This window comes from Thalassophryne amazonica, chromosome 11 (assembly GCF_902500255.1).
Source record: "Thalassophryne amazonica chromosome 11, fThaAma1.1, whole genome shotgun sequence".
Taxonomy (NCBI): domain Eukaryota; kingdom Metazoa; phylum Chordata; class Actinopteri; order Batrachoidiformes; family Batrachoididae; genus Thalassophryne; species Thalassophryne amazonica.
Window position 1 is genome coordinate 98,322,964 of NC_047113.1, and position 17,776 is coordinate 98,340,739.

Genomic DNA, 17,776 nt, shown 5'->3' on the forward strand with positions numbered 1-17,776 from the left:
CTCTGCGATTGTGTCACTTGTCACTTGGTGTGTACAGGTTCCGGACAGGTTCTACATATTCCTTCACATTTCTTCAAATTTCGTCATACCCAAGAGATCCAGAGAAGGCTGTGCATCTAGTCAAGCATCCGACATTGGCTAGTGGGGGACCACGCAGAGGAGAATGGAGCAGTAACAGCGTTGTCTGACTAACGTCAGCCTAAACCAAACCATAAGTCAAACCTGCTTTGCTTTTCATGGCTTCTGCCACACTTCTGGACCATTGTATGTTGAATGTAAATGACTTTTTTTGTAGCAGGCCCCTTCTGCTGGGGTAGAGTGAGCTCAGCTTCTCACAGCTGCCTGACTGCTGCAAAACACAGGGGTCTACAGGGGTATACAGGAACCAACATGTATGATTTTAGGGTTTACAAACGTTTTTTGACCGTTTGGCTTTACTAACTAGGCCAGCAAAAAAGACGTTAGCTGACTAAAAGTTAGCAGAACTAAATTTAGCGGAAGCTAATTGGTCTGCTAATGGTTTTTTAAGTTAGCTGAAAAGCTAATCTGCCATCAAAAACTTAGCTTCGCTAATTAGCGGTTAGCAGATTAGAAGAATTGTGCCCACCAATGAATATATGAAATAAATACCAGTAATTACTTTGGTCTCACAGCTAATTATCCCCTTGTTGTCTGAGAACTGGATCCAACACTTTGCAACAGTCTATATAAGTGATCACTATTAACCCCTTAACGCCTGAATTTATATAGCTGTATACAAAAAAATGTTTTGTTTGTGTTTTTGCCTTTAAGTAGATGGTTAATAATGTTGAGATTATTAATTTCACTTTTGTACAAAAAATAAATAGTAATTTTGGTATTTTGGCAATAATTTATGTTATAATGTTATAATAATAATACTGGTATGTTGCAAATTTGCGACAACAGGCATACTGGTCAATTTGGTATCTTGCATATTTGAGTCAAACATTGTAGCATATATGCGACAATAGGCGTTAAGGGGTTAAGAGTATCTAGCATATTCCAAGCAGATAAATTGGGGACATATATTCATAGAGATGGAGGGAAAGCCTAACAGCTGAGAAGAGAGGGACCACTCAGATAGAGGCTTCACTGATCGGAATACTGGCATCAAACCAGGACCTTCTTCTGCAGACGCAGTCAGGATCATCCTAAACTTCAACACACCATTACCTCTTATCAGCTAAATGCAACTTTAACTTAAACTGTCCACACCATCAAATAGTCTTTTTAACTTCAGGACTTAATTGTGTCCACAAGAGCTAATCGGACGTCAGTTATAAAAATGGTGAGTGCCAATAAACAGGCCACCTTCATCTAATGGTGTAAAAATGTAACGACCGCTATCATCTTTCTCTTCCCTTTTTTCATTTCTAATTTCTTTGATTTCTCTCTCTCTCTCTCTCTCTCTCTCTCTCTCTCTTTAAAGAAATGCCCATTAGCACAGTCCTTAGGTAGACTTATTAAAGTGTTCACTTAACAGTTAATGCTCCATTCAAAGGATATTACCATTTAAAGGTCTGGTTTCTCAGTAATGTCTGATCACAGCAAAGACATCATTAGCCTGCATTATTGGCTCCATTTAGGATTCAAATCCAGAAGTTAAAAGTGAAGTTTGGGATTCCAGACATCTGTTGATGAAAATCACTTTCCCCAATAAACTGAGAACATGTTGGATATGATACCTTATGCATGGTCATGACGACACTCCCCATTCAAATGTCACAACAGATGATTAGTATGAGTCCTATGAAAACATCTACTGTGTTTTTGCCAACCAGATCCACCTTATCTGGATCCACTTTTGCAGTTTGTGAGTAGCTATGTCCTGTGTTTTTCACTGGAGATAGTCAGAGAATGTACACTTTTGTATATATATATATATATATATATATATATACGAGGTCTCTTAGATAATAAACCGACCCTTTTATTTTTTTTTTTAACTATATGGATTTGAATGACATGCGATTACACCAATCATGCTTGAACCCTCGTGCGCATGCGTGAGGTTTTTCACGCGTGTCGGTGACGTCATTTCCCTGTGGGCAGGCCTTGAGTGAGATGTGGTCCCGCCCTCTCGGCTGAATTCCTTTGTTTCACACGCTGCTCGAGACGGCGCGCGTTGCTTTATCAACATTTTTTCTGGACCTGTGAGGAATATCCGAGTGGACTCTATTCGAGAAATTAAGCTGGTTTTCTGTGAAAAGTTTAACGGCTGATGAGAGATTATGGGGTGTTTCTGTCGGTGTAAGGACTTCCCACGGAGCGGGACGTCCTGCAGCGCTTCCAGGCGCTGTTGTCGGCCTGTTTCGAGCTGAAAACATCCTAATTTAAGGCTTAATTCACCCAGGACATCGTGAGAGAACAGAGAAGATTCAGAAGAGGCCGGCATGAGGAATTTATGCGGACATTCCACTGTTTAAGGACATTTTTTTAATGAAAGACGTACGCGCAAATTCGCCGAGTCGTTTCCGTGACGACTCAGCAAATCTGTGTGCGCCACGACAGGAAAAACACCTCCGTGTTGAAAACCATTTGTAGAATTCAGGCGGCTTTTAATGGCTTTCAACAAGTGAGTAACTGAGAAATTGTTTAACAGCTTGGGCATGTTCCAACTTGCCCGTTAAGATTTCCAACGGAGGTGTTTTTTCCTGCCGCGACCCCCCCGCGGTCGGGTCCAGCCCGACATGCGACTCTGCCCGCACGTTCTTTCATTACAAAATGACCGTTAACAATGGAATGTCCGAATAAACTCCTCATGCCGACTTCTTCTGAAAGTTCTCTGTTCTCTGACGACTTACTGGGTCAACAGAGCCTGAAATGTGAAAGTTTTCAACTTGAAACGGCGAGACGCTGCCGCCTCGAAGCGCAGATCGCCGTCAGGCGCCGTGGACCGTCCTTAAAGCGACACTACCAGACCAAAATCTCTCATCAGCCATTAAAATTTTTACCGAAAACCAGCTGAATTTATTGAATGGTGTCCACTCAGTTGTGCCTTACAGTTTTGAAATTTTTTTTATCAAACAAAGCAAGTCTCTGAGCCATTCCTAAACAATGAAAAAAATCGACGAGCGGGTGGACGACTCCTCACTCAAAGACTGCCCACAGGCGAATGACGTAACCGACAGGCGTGAAAAAACTCTCGCATGCCCACGAGGGTTCAAGCATGTCTGATGTAATCACACGTGATTCAAATCCATATGGTTTTTGAAAAAAATAATAAGGTCGGATACTTTTCTAATAGACCTTATATATATATATATATATATATATATATATATATATATATATATATATATATATATATATATATATATATATATATATATATATATCCAATTATGATGAATGTTAGAGGAGGATGATAGTTGTGTCTGAGCTTGTGTAAATTTTTAAGTCAGGTTCAGGGTCAGATATTAGTAGAATGAGATGATGATCCACATCAGGATTCAGTTGGGTATATTGTAAGTGTCCTTTCCCTAATGAGTACCCTTCCCTATTTTGGGGTTTTCACTTGATCATGCAGTTTTTCAGACATATTGACTTTGATTTCCAGTATTCAATATTGTAGTTGGATTGGGTTGAACTTTGACCGCGGCAGCCCATGACAAGCAGCACTGCACGCTCCCGGCGGAGTGTTGTGTCAGCTCTGCATTTTTTACATGTGCTTTTGACGCTTCGCGCCATGTCAAAAACGCAAAGCTACTCATTGAAAATAATGGTTTTTAGAGCGATCCACGATGCGTTTAACACCCTGAATGCATGCAGTGTGAAAGGCTCTTAAGTCACCGTGTCTCCCATATCACATATAAAATAGGTTTATGATGTAAAACATTGTCCAGAAGAAGACTGTCCAAGTTGGACAGTTTAAAGTTTGATGTGTTTGTTGATATACTCAGTAAGAGTGAATCTGTAGTTATTTAAATTCAAGCACAATAAACTGTCCAGTTATATTTTGCAATATCTGAATGAACCCAAAGGTGCAGGCAGCAACCAAACAGGAGGTCAGTGATAACACAGGTAAAAACAGTCCAACAAGCAATATGAGAACAACAGGGGTTAATCGGAGTCAAAAACAAACACACAACATAATGCAACATGCAGGTAACACAAACAGAGGTATAAAGATATAATCAAGGTAATAAACTAAACTAACAAACAGGGCAAGGCTACGCACAGGAGGTGACAAAGATCATCAAAATACTTACAGCCAACATCACAGGGAAGAACCAAAGAGAAGAAACTGGCAACAAAACAAGGAAATGGTGCAGGCTTAAATATACAAAGGAACAAACAAGCGGCAGGTGAGGGAATTAGGAGAGACTGGGACGCAACACATGTTCTGAACTTAAACATACAAGGTGACTAAGAACTCAACAGAAACCCGGGGATGTTAGAACCAAAAACATAATGTTAACAACAGTCAGACTGAAAAGAGAACCACAAAAAGCAAATACAAAACCAAGGAAACAACAGCAGAAAGCTAACATGGAACTCAAACGTGAACAGAGTCAAACAGGGGAACATAACATGATTGAATGAAACCAGACTGAAAGATAGTAACAAAGAACACAGAGACACAGGCAGAGGACAGATCACAGACCACACAGATGACTAATAAAAGGACACAAACAGAAGACCATGACAATTAACACACAGACCACAGACACGGACAGGGGGCAGACTACAAGGATGACCTGGGAAAGAACAGTGAATACTAACAACGGGGTACAGACAGAACATAATGACGATCAACACAGGACACCAATGAAGGACAGACCACAGACAGACAGGGGACAGACCACAACAGCCCACAGCACCCACTTACATAAAGTGTTCATATATATCACTTCATTTAAAGTCCTTCCAATGGACAGCCAGTAAAATATTGATCAATTCCATAAGAAATACATTAAATTAAAGTCCATCACAGCCCGTCCTCCTTGGCTCACCTCCATGCAGTTCTGCCATGTATCACACCATAATTAAAGAAACCAGCCAACAGATCCAATTTGAGATTAGCACCTATGAAGAATGTGTGCAGCGGCTGCTATAGTTCCCCTCCATGTTCACACCGCTCACACTTATACCATCTGTGATCACTGATAATAAACCCACAGCAAATCAAACATACCAGCATTCTAAGCAATTAATGTCTCAGACAGAGAGAAACCAGCTCACAAAACTGCAGTTATATTATTTTGTTCAAACACAGTATTGTTTGGTGAATAAAGTCTATGAGGAAGTTAGAACTGATCCTGACCTTTACTTTAACATTTACTCAGAACAGCCAATAAAAAGAAAAACACACAAAAAAACAAACACACTGTCAATGAGAAATTAGTTGAACTGATATGAACAGTCTGTGTTTGAACACAGCAAGCTGTTTACAACAGCTCCTCTTAGACTTTGAGTCATTTACATTCATGTTTGAGTCTTTGAAGCATAAGATAAGATAAGATCAGGATTAAGATAAGATAAACTCCACACAGCAGGGAAATCACTTGTTGCAGCAGCAAGAGTCATACAGTAGTAAAGAAAAATAAAAATATTCACATTAAAGAAAGGTTACTAAAGTATATTGTGATGTTTGCTGGTGGTTGCATAATACTGATGTGAACAGATTATGTGAAAAATAGAATATAGTAAGTATAAGTATGTATAGATATGGTAAAATTTTTGCACACTATAAATTAGGGATGAGCGAGAACATCACTATCTGTATCTGTTCAACCATCTAAATGATCTGTATCCGTATCTGTACTTGGAGTGGGTGGGGCTTAAACCAAAAGTGGGCGTGGTTAAACTGGAAATTTTTATGAACTGCAGTGGGAAAGTGTCAGATACTGCATGCAGCCATATTCAATAAAAATATTAATATAGGCTTTGTGTGTTCAGCTATATGTGTGTATGTGTGTAAGTGGTCTGTAAGACTGTTTATTTTTTAATGATCTGTGTGAACTTGGTGATTCATGCAAACATTCAGTGATGGCAAATGGAAATAATATGTCAGCCTTATTCACTGTTTTGCACCGCGTTCACTACGAGCAAAGTTTTCCAACTGACTTTATATCACCCAACCAAACTAAGAGCAAGCAATCGGAATGAAAAAAAAACAAAAAAAAAAATGACCGGAGTGGAGGCAGTGACCGACGTGACATGAGCCTTTTTCAGCTCTGTCTTGTCAAATGCACCATGTGCATTACAAAACAATTTCATCAAGTAACTTTAAATATACAAATTGAAATAGAGGCGAGCTGAAGAAAAGAGAGCAACGTAAGCTAGAGTCAAGCCAAGCACAGCGAGATCAGTCCCTGTCTGTGTGTGTGCGAGAGTGTGAGGCACGTGTCTGACTGCAGAGACGTGTCTGTGTAGAGAGGGGCGGTGCACGGTGTATGACTGGCCAATCACAGAGCATGAAGACAGTCAGTTACCCAATGAGGATTTTCCTTCAGCATGAGCACGGATATTGATGGGTTTTACTCGTATCATGCTCGTTTTCGTAGAAAAAAGTTATCCATACCTGATACTCATCTGAAACGAGTATACAGCTCAACCCTAGTATAAATTGCACACTTGTGCATGTAATTGTGTGCATGTAAACATTTTCCCTCTCGTCTACATGAGCAGTGATAGAAAATCTTCTGGAACCTTCACAGATCTTCAGGAGCTGTGCTGAACGGAAACCAACTGCTGTCAAACGCGTTTCAAAAGGGTCCACTTAAACAAACAGTCAGTGTGCGTGCACGTGCACAGGCATATTGCTTGTTACTGTTGGAATATTTTTTCAGTATTCAGATTAGATTTTCTATTAATGCACTGATGGATAAAGAAAGACATCAATCATGAGACCGTTTTCAAAATGAATGGGTGCCTGAAAGTTCTGCACAGTACGATACATGCAGTTGTAAAGTATTCATTAGTAACACTGTGTGTGTGTGTGTGTGTGTGTGTGTGTGTGTGTGTGTGTGTGTGTGTGTGTGTGTGTGTGTGTGTGTGTGTGTGTGTGTGTGTGTGTGTGTGTGTAAAGAGCAACTCAAAACACAGTATTGTTTTTTTACAACTTTTGCAGAACTTGAGAAACACAGCATAAAGATACATCCTCTGATGGTGCTGTTGTTGTTCTGTTTGTTGATTTCTTCTTTTATTGTCACAAACATATGACAGGTGCTCCGGCTTCCTCACACATTTAAAGACCTGCAGGTTAGGTGAACTGAAAACTTTAAATTCTCTGTAGGTGTTCAGAGTGCACCACGCCTCATGCCATGTGACTGCTAGGATCGGATCCCCCCCCCCCCCCCCCCCCCCCCCCCCCCCCCCCCCCCTCCCCCCCCGCAACCTTTCACTGGAGTAAGACAGACAGACAAACAAGACATGAAGACACACAAGACAGTCAGGCAAGCAGATAGATAGGCAGACTGACCGGCAGACAGACAGACAGACAAGACAGGAAGACACACAAGACAGTCAGGCAAGCAGATAGAAAGGTAGACAGACAAGACAGGAAGACACACAAGACAGTCAGGCAGGCAGGCAGACAGACAGGCAGACAGAAAGGCAGACTGACTGATGAACAGACAGTAAGACAAACAGACAAACAAGACATGAAGACACACAAGACAGTCAGGCAGGCAGACAGACAGACAGGCAGGCAGACAGAAAGGCAGACTGACTGACAGACAGACAGAAAGGCAGACAGCATGACTGACTGACTGATGACAGACAGACAGACAGACTGACAGACAAGACAGGAAGACACACAAGACAGTCAGGCAAGCAGATAGAAAGGCAGACAGACAAGACAGGAAGACACACAAGACAGTCAGTCAGGCAGACAGACAGACAGGCAGGCAGACAGAAAGGCAGACTGACTGATGAACAGACAGTAAGACAAACAGACAAACAAGACATGAAGACACACAACACAGCCAGGCAAGCAGATAGAAAGGCAGACTGGCTGGCAGACAGACAGAAAGGCAGACAGCATGACTGACTGATGGCAGACAGACAGGCAGACAGACTGACAAGACAGGAAGACACACAAGACAGTCAGGCAGGCAGACAGACATAAAGGCAGGCAAACAGAAAGGCAGACTAACTGATGAACAGACAGTAAGACAGACAGACAGACAAGACATGAAGACACATAAGACAGTCAGGCAGGCAGATAGACAGGCAGGCAGGCAGACAGAAAGGCAGACTGACTGGCAGACAGACAGACAGAAAGGCAGACAGCATGACTGAATGACTGATGACAGACAGACAGACAGACAAGACAGGAAGACACACAAGACAGTCAGGCAAGCAGATAGACAGGCAGGCAGGCAGACAGAAAGGCAGACAGCATGACTGACTGATGACAGACAGACAGACAGACAGGCAGGCAGACAGACTGACTGACAGACAGACAAGACAAGAAGACACACAAGACAGTCAGGCAAGCAGATAGACAGGCAGGCAAGCAGATAGAAAGGCAGACTGGCTGGCAGACAGACAGACAGACAGAAAGGCAGACAGCATGACTGACTGATGGCAGACAGACAGGCAGACAGACTGACAAGACAGGAAGACACACAAGACAGTCAGGCAGGCAGACAGACATACAGGCAGGCAAACAGAAAGGCAGACTAACTGATGAACAGACAGTAAGACAGACAGACAGACAAGACATGAAGACACATAAGACAGTCAGGCAGGCAGATAGACAGGCAGGCAGGCAGACATAAAGGCAGACTGACTGGCAGACAGACAGACAGAAAGGCAGACAGCATGACTGAATGACTGATGACAGACAGACAAGACAGGAAGACACACAAGACAGTCAGGCAAGCAGATAGACAGGCAGGCAGGCAGACAGAAAGGCAGACAGCATGACTGACTGATGACAGACAGACAGACAGACAGGCAGGCAGACAGACTGACTGACAGACAGACAAGACAGGAAGACACACAAGACAGTCAGGCAAGCAGATAGACAGGCAGGCAGGCAGACAGAAAGGCAGACAGCATGACTGACTGACTGATGACAGACAGACAGACAGACAGGCAGGCAGACAGACTGACAGACAGACAGACAAGACAGGAAGACACACAAGACAATCAGTCAAGACAGACAGGCAGACAAGACATGAACACACACAAGACAGTCAGACAGGCAGACTGACTGAAGGACTGACAGACAGTCAGACAGACAGGCAGGCAGACAGAAAGCCAGAGTGACTGACTGACTGACAGACAGACAAACAGACAGGCAGACTGACTGACTGTCAGACAGACAGGCAGGCAAACAGAAAGCCAGAGTGACTGACTGACTGACTGACTGACTGACTGACTGACTGACTGACTGACTGACTGACTGACTGACTGACTGACTGACTGTCAGTCCTTCAGTCAGGGGTCAGAGCACTTTGGTCTTAAGATCCATTTCACCATAAAAGTCTTCAAATCAGCTACAAGACTCTGAAGACCTGCTGGGTGTGATGGTCTCCATAGTGACAGCATCAGCTCACACACACACACACACACACACACACACACACGGGATTGTTGGGTCAGTGAGGTGCAGACGGCAGCAGATCTCTGCGCCTGTCAAACAAACTCTCTGTAATCACTTCACTTCATTTGAAAACTTTGCCTTCTTTCAGCGGAGCAGCTTCACACTTAGAAAAACTCCTCTGTCGCACCATTTCACTTTAGAGAAAAAAATCTCTGCCTCCACTTGAGAAGCTCTGCTTCAATCAGTGCAGAATAATACAAAGGGCCCTCAGATTACAGGAGGCGCGCTGTACTTTGAATCCTGTAATACACGCCGAAATGAAATCCATTTTTTGCTCCGATGATCTTTCTAGGCAATGTTCAACATGGTCAGAGAGAGAGAGAAATGGCCATCTGTCTGCCACTGTTACTGTGCCACAAGTACCACAAGCACACACACATGAATGACCCCTGGCTAAAAAAAAATGAGCTGCTAAAAAACCCCGGAGAGAGGAATGAGATGCCGTTTTTCCATTTGTAGCAGCATGATAGCACAAAGGAAGGGGACAAAACATTATTTGAAGATAGAAGATACACACACTGTGATAAGAGGCAAAGGCTGAATGTGTGCGTGTGCGACTATTTCATCTTCTATGGTAACTTAACACAGCAGCTGCCCGGCGCTGCGGCACACCACGTGTCTTATGGGATTGTAATAATTCATGGAGTTAGCCGACTGTTTGCTGGACCAGACAAATGGAATTGTGCTGCCAAGACGAGATGTGTGCATACATGTGAGTATGTACGCTGTGCGTCTGTGGGTTTGTGCGTTTGTGTGTGTCTTAAGGCCACTCGGCCAGTCAGTGCCAAAGAAAAATGGCTGCTGGGCTCCAGAACGCTGTCTGTGCTCCAACACACGGCGGCTTTGGTCCTGTACAAGAGACACGGTGACACTGTTAAACCATGTTACATGTCAGGGTCACGTCTCTCTCTCTCTCGCTGTCTCTCTCACACATATATATATATATATATATATATATATATATATATATATATATATATTATTGTGATTTGGTGCTGATTTGAAATTCATGTTTTTCTGTCTTTGTGTTGTATATTCTTTAAAAAATACCTAAATGTTGCAGACAACATGATGCAGATTTTTCAGTACCTTTACAGGCACCCCTATATTTTAAGTTTTTTAATAAATGCAAACAAACCAGTGTTGAAGAATGATTTTTTATTAATTCCATAGTTATTGAAGAGAAACAACAACAATGTTTTTCTAATGTGAAATAAGAAGATAGATATAAAATGTACAGCACCCTTTGATGAATTTCGAACAAATGATCACTTTCACACCACGCGGTTTCTTTGCACAAGTCACGGGATGGACACATGAACATTCCTGTAGACTTCATTCACAACAGTCACTGAGACACAGTGTGGTCAGTCTGTCTGCAGGCAGGTCTCAAAAACTGAGTGAGTGAGGGAAGACGTCTTTAAGACACTCGTGACAACTCTCAGCTTCTGTCTGGTTGTGATTGGAGAAGTTCTGCACGGTGCAGATTTTGACTGTTGCAGCGGTCACAGCTTCATGTTGGAGCAGAAAACAGAAGGATTTTATGAAAAAAAAAACATGAAGTTTCCTACTTTGGTACAAAAATATCTCCCTGTCCAATTTCTAACTAAACGTTCAGCTGTAAAGTGTCTCTGAATGAAGATAAATGATAAGTCATCAACCTTCTAATCTTCTGACACGACAGGAGCTACACATGAATCTTCAGGAAGTCACCTTTTTACCTTCAGGAGCTTTGTTTTGGCTGTTTTTTGGTTTTTCCAAGCCCTGGAAAACTCGATTAGCTCACCAAAAAAGGTGCATAATGTCAGAACTTTGAAGAAGTCCTTTTCTCTGTTTGTCTTTCCGCCTGCCTGTTCTCCTCTGTCTTCATCCTTCCATCGCTCCATTCATCAGTATTTCAGCGTTAAACAGATAGCATCGTGGCTTTAGTGCAGCACTGCACTGACAGTCTGTCTGTCCTCGCCGTGCGCTTTAAACACACTAAATCAGCGCCTGAAAGAAATACATATTTTGCCACAGAGATAAGCCCATTTCCAGGCCGGTATTCATTGAAATGATATAATAACTGACATGGAGAGGAGAGCGCAGGAAGAGAGAGAGAACAGAGATAAATATGGTATTTGCAAGTTTCCCTTTGTACGGCCGAGGCGCCTCCTTTTTCTGGGGGAGGAGAAGGGTGAGGGATCTAAACGTTGACAGGGGAGGTGGTAAATTGAATGCCATGAGCCGTCTGAGCCTCTCTGTCTCTAAAAAGAAATTCAATTAAAGTGTATTGGAGGCTTGTGAATGTGGCACAGACTGGGCTCCCGGCGGCTGATAAGAGCCGCAGCTCTCAGCGCGCTGCGTTATAACTGAAGCCAGATCACTAGCTGCTAAACGTGTAATCCCCTGCAGCCGAACAATATGGGCCCCAGTCCGATTCAATACAGCATCAGCCAATTCTCCACATTAAATCAACGCAGGGGGTCGGAGTCGCCACCAAGCCGCCAACGCACTTCCTCAAGCTTAAGCTATGTGCACAAATCCGAAAGCTGGGCCACTGACAATGGCTGCAATCACACACACACACACACACACACACACACAGCACACACACACACACACACACACACATTGTATAAAAGCTCCCCTGGGAAGTGATTTCAGTCCTTTCAGTGTTAAGTACCTGCCCCACTCTGGCTAATACCACCACTAATACTAGAATTATACACAGTGTGTGTGTGTGTGTGTGTGTGTGTGTGTGTGTGTGTGTGTGTGTGTGTGTGTGTGTGTGTGTGTGTGTGTGTGTGTGTGTGTGTGTGTGTGTGTGTGTGTGTGTTGTTTTCTTGACCAGTCCAGTCCAGTGACCAGACCAGACCAATGTCCAAATGTTCCTAATCCCAGGAAAGTCACATGTTCAGATGTGTTTTATAAGTCATAAAAGAAACCATATAAGAATTTGGAAACCTTTCAGATTTTTTCTGAATCCTTAATTTTTTATCAGGGTCTGTAGCAACCAATAATGTAATAATTTTGGTTGCTACAGGGTCTCTGTATCTGGATCAGTGATCGGGGTCAACAGACAGCATTACAGCCAAAAGTAAGCGATTCAGCTCAAAGGCCAAATTCAGCCTGCTAACTTTTGATGAGGATCAAAGTTCAGCATTGTAGGTCAGCAATTGGGATCAAAGGTCAGGATCAAGCTCATGGCTCAGGATCAAAGGTAGGTGATGAGGATCACAGATCAGGATCTGGGGTTAGTACCGAGAAGCATAGGTCAGGATCGAAGGTGCGCGATGTGCATCATAGGTCAGGATCTGGAGTTAGTAACAACAGTCAAAGGTCAGGATCATGATCAATGGAGCAAAGGTCAGCATGAAAGTTTAGATCAGCATGATATGGATCAACGGTCAGGATCTAGGGTGAGTAATCAGGATCAAAGATTAGTGATAAAGGTTGTACGTTCAGCAAGAATCAATATTTCTGATCCTGGTTGTTGAGCCTTTATTTTGTCAGCTGCCTATTTGTTTCTGAGCCTGTGATCTTGATCAAAGGTGTCCTGTCTAATTAATCCTGAACTAATCAGAGAAAGATTAAATGATTAATGGAAAGATGCACTCTCTGGGGTCCGAGGGCATTTTTTTGGGCAGTTCACTCGCCTGGCATAAATGTTTTATTATTGCTGTTAACAGCTCTCCCTGCATCCCACAATCAAGTTTTATGTCTCTTATTTCAGGACAATTTGTACTTTCAGAATATATATGTTTTTGTTGTGTTGTATAAGTGTAATAAAGGTTTACAATCAAATATAGGCAAGGAAAAATAAAGTGAAAAATACTTTTCCAGACATTTATTCAAAACACACAGCAAACTATAATAAACAACTGTTTTGACACTTTATAAAGGTAATTTGAGGTCTTGTGTGAAAAGGTTCAAACAATAAACACAAATGCACATTTTGAACAATATATACAAAATGGTCTATGTGTTTTGTTGTCCATTGATATGGTAAACAGTGCTTTATGCAGAGAAAGCAACAGAGTTGTCCAGTAACATTCACATGCAAACTAGTGGAGCAATCCTGATCGTTACACACTCTTTGTTTGAGCATGTGGGATTGTCATCCGAGGCTCTCGTGTGCTCCTACTTTCACTGATTGCTGTGCGTAATGGCGCAGGGCGCACTGAGTATGTACTAATAATATGTACTCATTGGAGCACCCAGGGGACTATTCAAACGGGCCGACTAGTAACACATCACTCCTGAAAACGATCTTTGGCTTTTCACGTGAGGTAAATCTGCCCTACAATTGGATTTTGGAAAACCATGTGACGGTGAACCAATTCCGAATGGACATTCACATTGCACACCTCATCACACAGCTTCTATGAGGAGTACAAAGATGGCCGATGGCTGGCTCGAAAGTCCGCAGAGTTAACATTTCAGCAAAAAAAAGTAAGAGTCTATCTCATATCATTAAAAAGTTATTTATAATTTAGTAAAGCTTGGTCTTAGCCGTCGTATACAACGGCGTCGGCCCCAGAGGGTTAAAAAGTAATCAACTGCTCCGCCACTCAAAGCCTGCATCTTCTTATGTGCTAAATCTCACTGACATTCATTCATTCATAGCATGATTGGGTTATAAAGGGCCTGATACAACTACAGAAGTACAACTACATACTGAGTTACTAACAGTACACAATGAGACCAGAGTGTCAAATGCACAAACTAGTGTGTATTGTCCTTTTAATGTGCTTGCATGTATTCATGTATACGCAATTTGGGGTTTGTCCACCCCAGTGCGCACAATTCTGGGAGGTAACATGCAAAAAGGTGAGGTTTCCTTGCGTAACATGATATTGTGTATCAACATCAAGAGGAAATTCAGAGGGTGCTGATAGTGTTTGTATTTTGTTAGTTTGAAACCTTGTTTTATTGCATTTGACAGAATGCTGCTCCATATTATTTAAAGAAACTTATGATTAGCCACGATGTGTTCTGCTGTTGGAACAGAGAGAAATGTGCGCACAGCTGTCTGTGTGCATATCAGCCTGTCTCAAGAGTCTGTGTGAACTGATGTGTGCGTGTTCCAGTGGCAGAATGCAGCATAATTATTCAGCAGTTTGTTTAAATACTGTAAATGGAGCAATAATGAAATGTTGGAAATAGAACATTATCACTACAGTTTCTTGACTGATTTATTCATTTTAAATTTCCAGTGCATGAACATGCTCAGTTATGTGGTAGAGTTTGTGAGTAACAAACACATCAAGCCAAGTAAAGCTGGGGAGTAGGTGCTGATAACGTACGTCACCACAGCTAGGAGTCACCTTGGGTACTGGATGGCAACCACCCAGGCAGAGACCATTCCAACCTCACGTCTCTAAAATAACCATCTATTTTCCACCACCATGTGAAACAGGGACATTGCCTTGGCTGACTATTGCAGTCCTCAACACTCCGGATACCTGTGTGCTGGTTCGTGCATAGAGAAACGTGTCACATGATCGCAATGTCGAGGTTGATACTCCCTCACAATGCCAGTGATGCTCCTCATCTTAGTCTCCTTCAGTAACAACTTGTTTGATACAAAGTCATTCCAGTGGTACCCAAGGATCTTCCAAAGAGACCTGGTACCAAAGACATCCAGATGTCACCTTAGTTCACTGGTTTGTGTTCAAGTCTCACAGTCAGACAATAAGGGTTCTATCTCATTGGGCTGCCACAGTCTGTCAACGCCAATTGCGAGGGAAATCACTTGATTTCGCACGATGTTCGCTGGGTGGCGCTCTTCCCACGCTTCACTATCAGGATGTTGCAAGCATCGCACCTGGAATTTGAACTCAAAGTTGCCAAGGCAACAAGGCTCCTCCCAGTTTGCTCCCGGAGCTGTCGCCACCATCGTGCGACACTCTGAATGTACTTACTGAGACTCCTAATGTGAGAGAGAGAGGGGTGGTGCAGGTGGGGGCGTCCCACATACACGGGCTGCTTGGGAAGACGTAAGAATAGAGGAGATGATCGAAGCAGAACAGGTGCTTCTGGAAGCGGCCAAGCTACTGCCAGCTTGGCTGCAGTTACAGTGGGCATCAAGACTTCCGTTCAAGCTTTCTGTACTTACGCATTTACGGGTTTTTGTTGTTGTTGTTGCTGCTTGTTTTGTTTGTTTTTTGTTTTTGTTCTTTTTTATTGAGGAGCATGATTCTGCAGGAGTGGAGCTCACATTGCTGTGTCACTTTTTTCATCTTTTTATATCTGGAGCGCTCTCTGTCTACCCCCTTTGTTTAACCACACTTGGTGGATGGGTTTGATTCCCACCCTTTCTGTGCCCTTTCTGTGTGTAGCTTGCATGTTCTCCCGGTGTTTGTGTGGGTTTTCTCCAGGTGCTCCGGTTTCCTCCCACATCCAAAGACACACAGGTTAGGTGGACTGGAAACTTTAAATTGTCCATAGGTGTGAGTGCGGGTGTGGTTGTGTTTGTTTGTCTATGTATGGCCCTACGACAGACTGGTGTCCTGTCCAGGGTCTACCCCACCTTGTGCTCTATGACTGCTGGAATAGACTCCAGCCTGTGGGCATCCACGGGCGCTAGATTGTTATTTACATTACTAATATCCTATTGTCTTATGTAGAATTTGAACATGTTCAATCAAGACCTTCTCTTTTCTCACATCATAATTTCACAAAGACCACAATGGAAATAAGCGTTTATGCTGTATTGTGTTACTTGTGCTTCATTTATACATTCACCTCTGTATGTTCATACTGATGTTGCAGAATCAACTCAATAATTCAGTCAGTCATGAATAATACTATATTTACTTTTTAACGGCATCTGCAGGATGACGTGTGTGTGCATACATGAGCTTTTGACAAGAGTGGAAGTTAGCTTTGATCGTGTGTGATGCGCATGCACGCTGATGTCTGCGAGATGTCTTGTAAATCACTTCAGAGGTGTTATCAGGTTACAAAAACAGCATTTTGAGTTTTTGAAGTGTTTATTTCTCGCTAGCTTTTACATAATATATGATGAAGAGGTTATTTACACACAAATGAAATGGAGTTTGCAGCTAGCTAGACCAGCCAGTGACATCACCATGCTAACATCTGTGAAATGTCTTGCAAATTACTCCAGAGGTGTTATCAGGTTACAAAAACAGTGTTTGAAGTTGTAAAAGTGTTTATTTCTCACTAGCTTTTACATAATAGATGAGAAAGATGTTATACGAGGTCTGTTAGAAAAGTATCCAACCTTTTTTTTTTGTGAAAACCTGATGGATTTTAATCAAGCACGCTTGCATGAGCCAACCTTGAACCTTTGTGCACATGCGTGAATTTTTTCCCACCTGTCGATTGCATCAGTTGCTGGCAAGCAGCATTTGCGTGAGGTCGTGTGTTGTGCTCTCAGTGGTTTTTCATTGCAAAGAAAATGACGGAATGACTGGAGCAGCACTACTGCATCAAATTTTATCAGAAACTGGGCGACAGCCAGGTGGAAGCCATTTGGAAGATTCAGACAGCTTTCGGTGACGATGCTATGGGCATCACACAGCTTAAGGAGTGGTACAACTGGATTAAAGATGGCCGCACAACGGTGGAGAGTGAGCAACGCTCCGGTCGGCCATCAAGATGCCGAAATGACCAGGTCATTGCCAAAGTGAACGCTGTGGTGATGCGGGACCGTCGTGTGACTATCCGAGAAACTGCGGAAGAGGTGGACATCAGCACTTTTTCGGCACATTCCATTGTGACCGAAGATTTGGCCATGAAGAGAGTGGCGGTGAAATTTGTGCCGAACCTGCTGACAGCGGACCAAAAGCAACTTCGTGTTGAAGTCTCACAGGACATGCTGGACTCCACAAAGAGTGACCCCGACTTCATAAACACCATAATCACTGGTGATGAGTCCTTGGTGTACGGGTATGACCCGGAAACCAAATTCCAGTTGTCACAGTGGAAGGATTCCACGTCACCAAGACCAAAGAAGGCCCGCCAAGTGCGCAGCAACGTCAAAGTGATGCTGACTGTTTTCTTTGACTCCCGCGGTGTGGTACACCACGAGTAGGCACCACAGGGTCAAATAATCACCAAAGAGTACTACAGGGATGTCTTCCGGCGCCTACGTGATGCTGTGCAGCGCAAGAGACCGGAAATTGGCGCCTCCATCACCACAATGCTCCAGCACATTCCTCGCACTTAATTCAGAATTTTTTGATG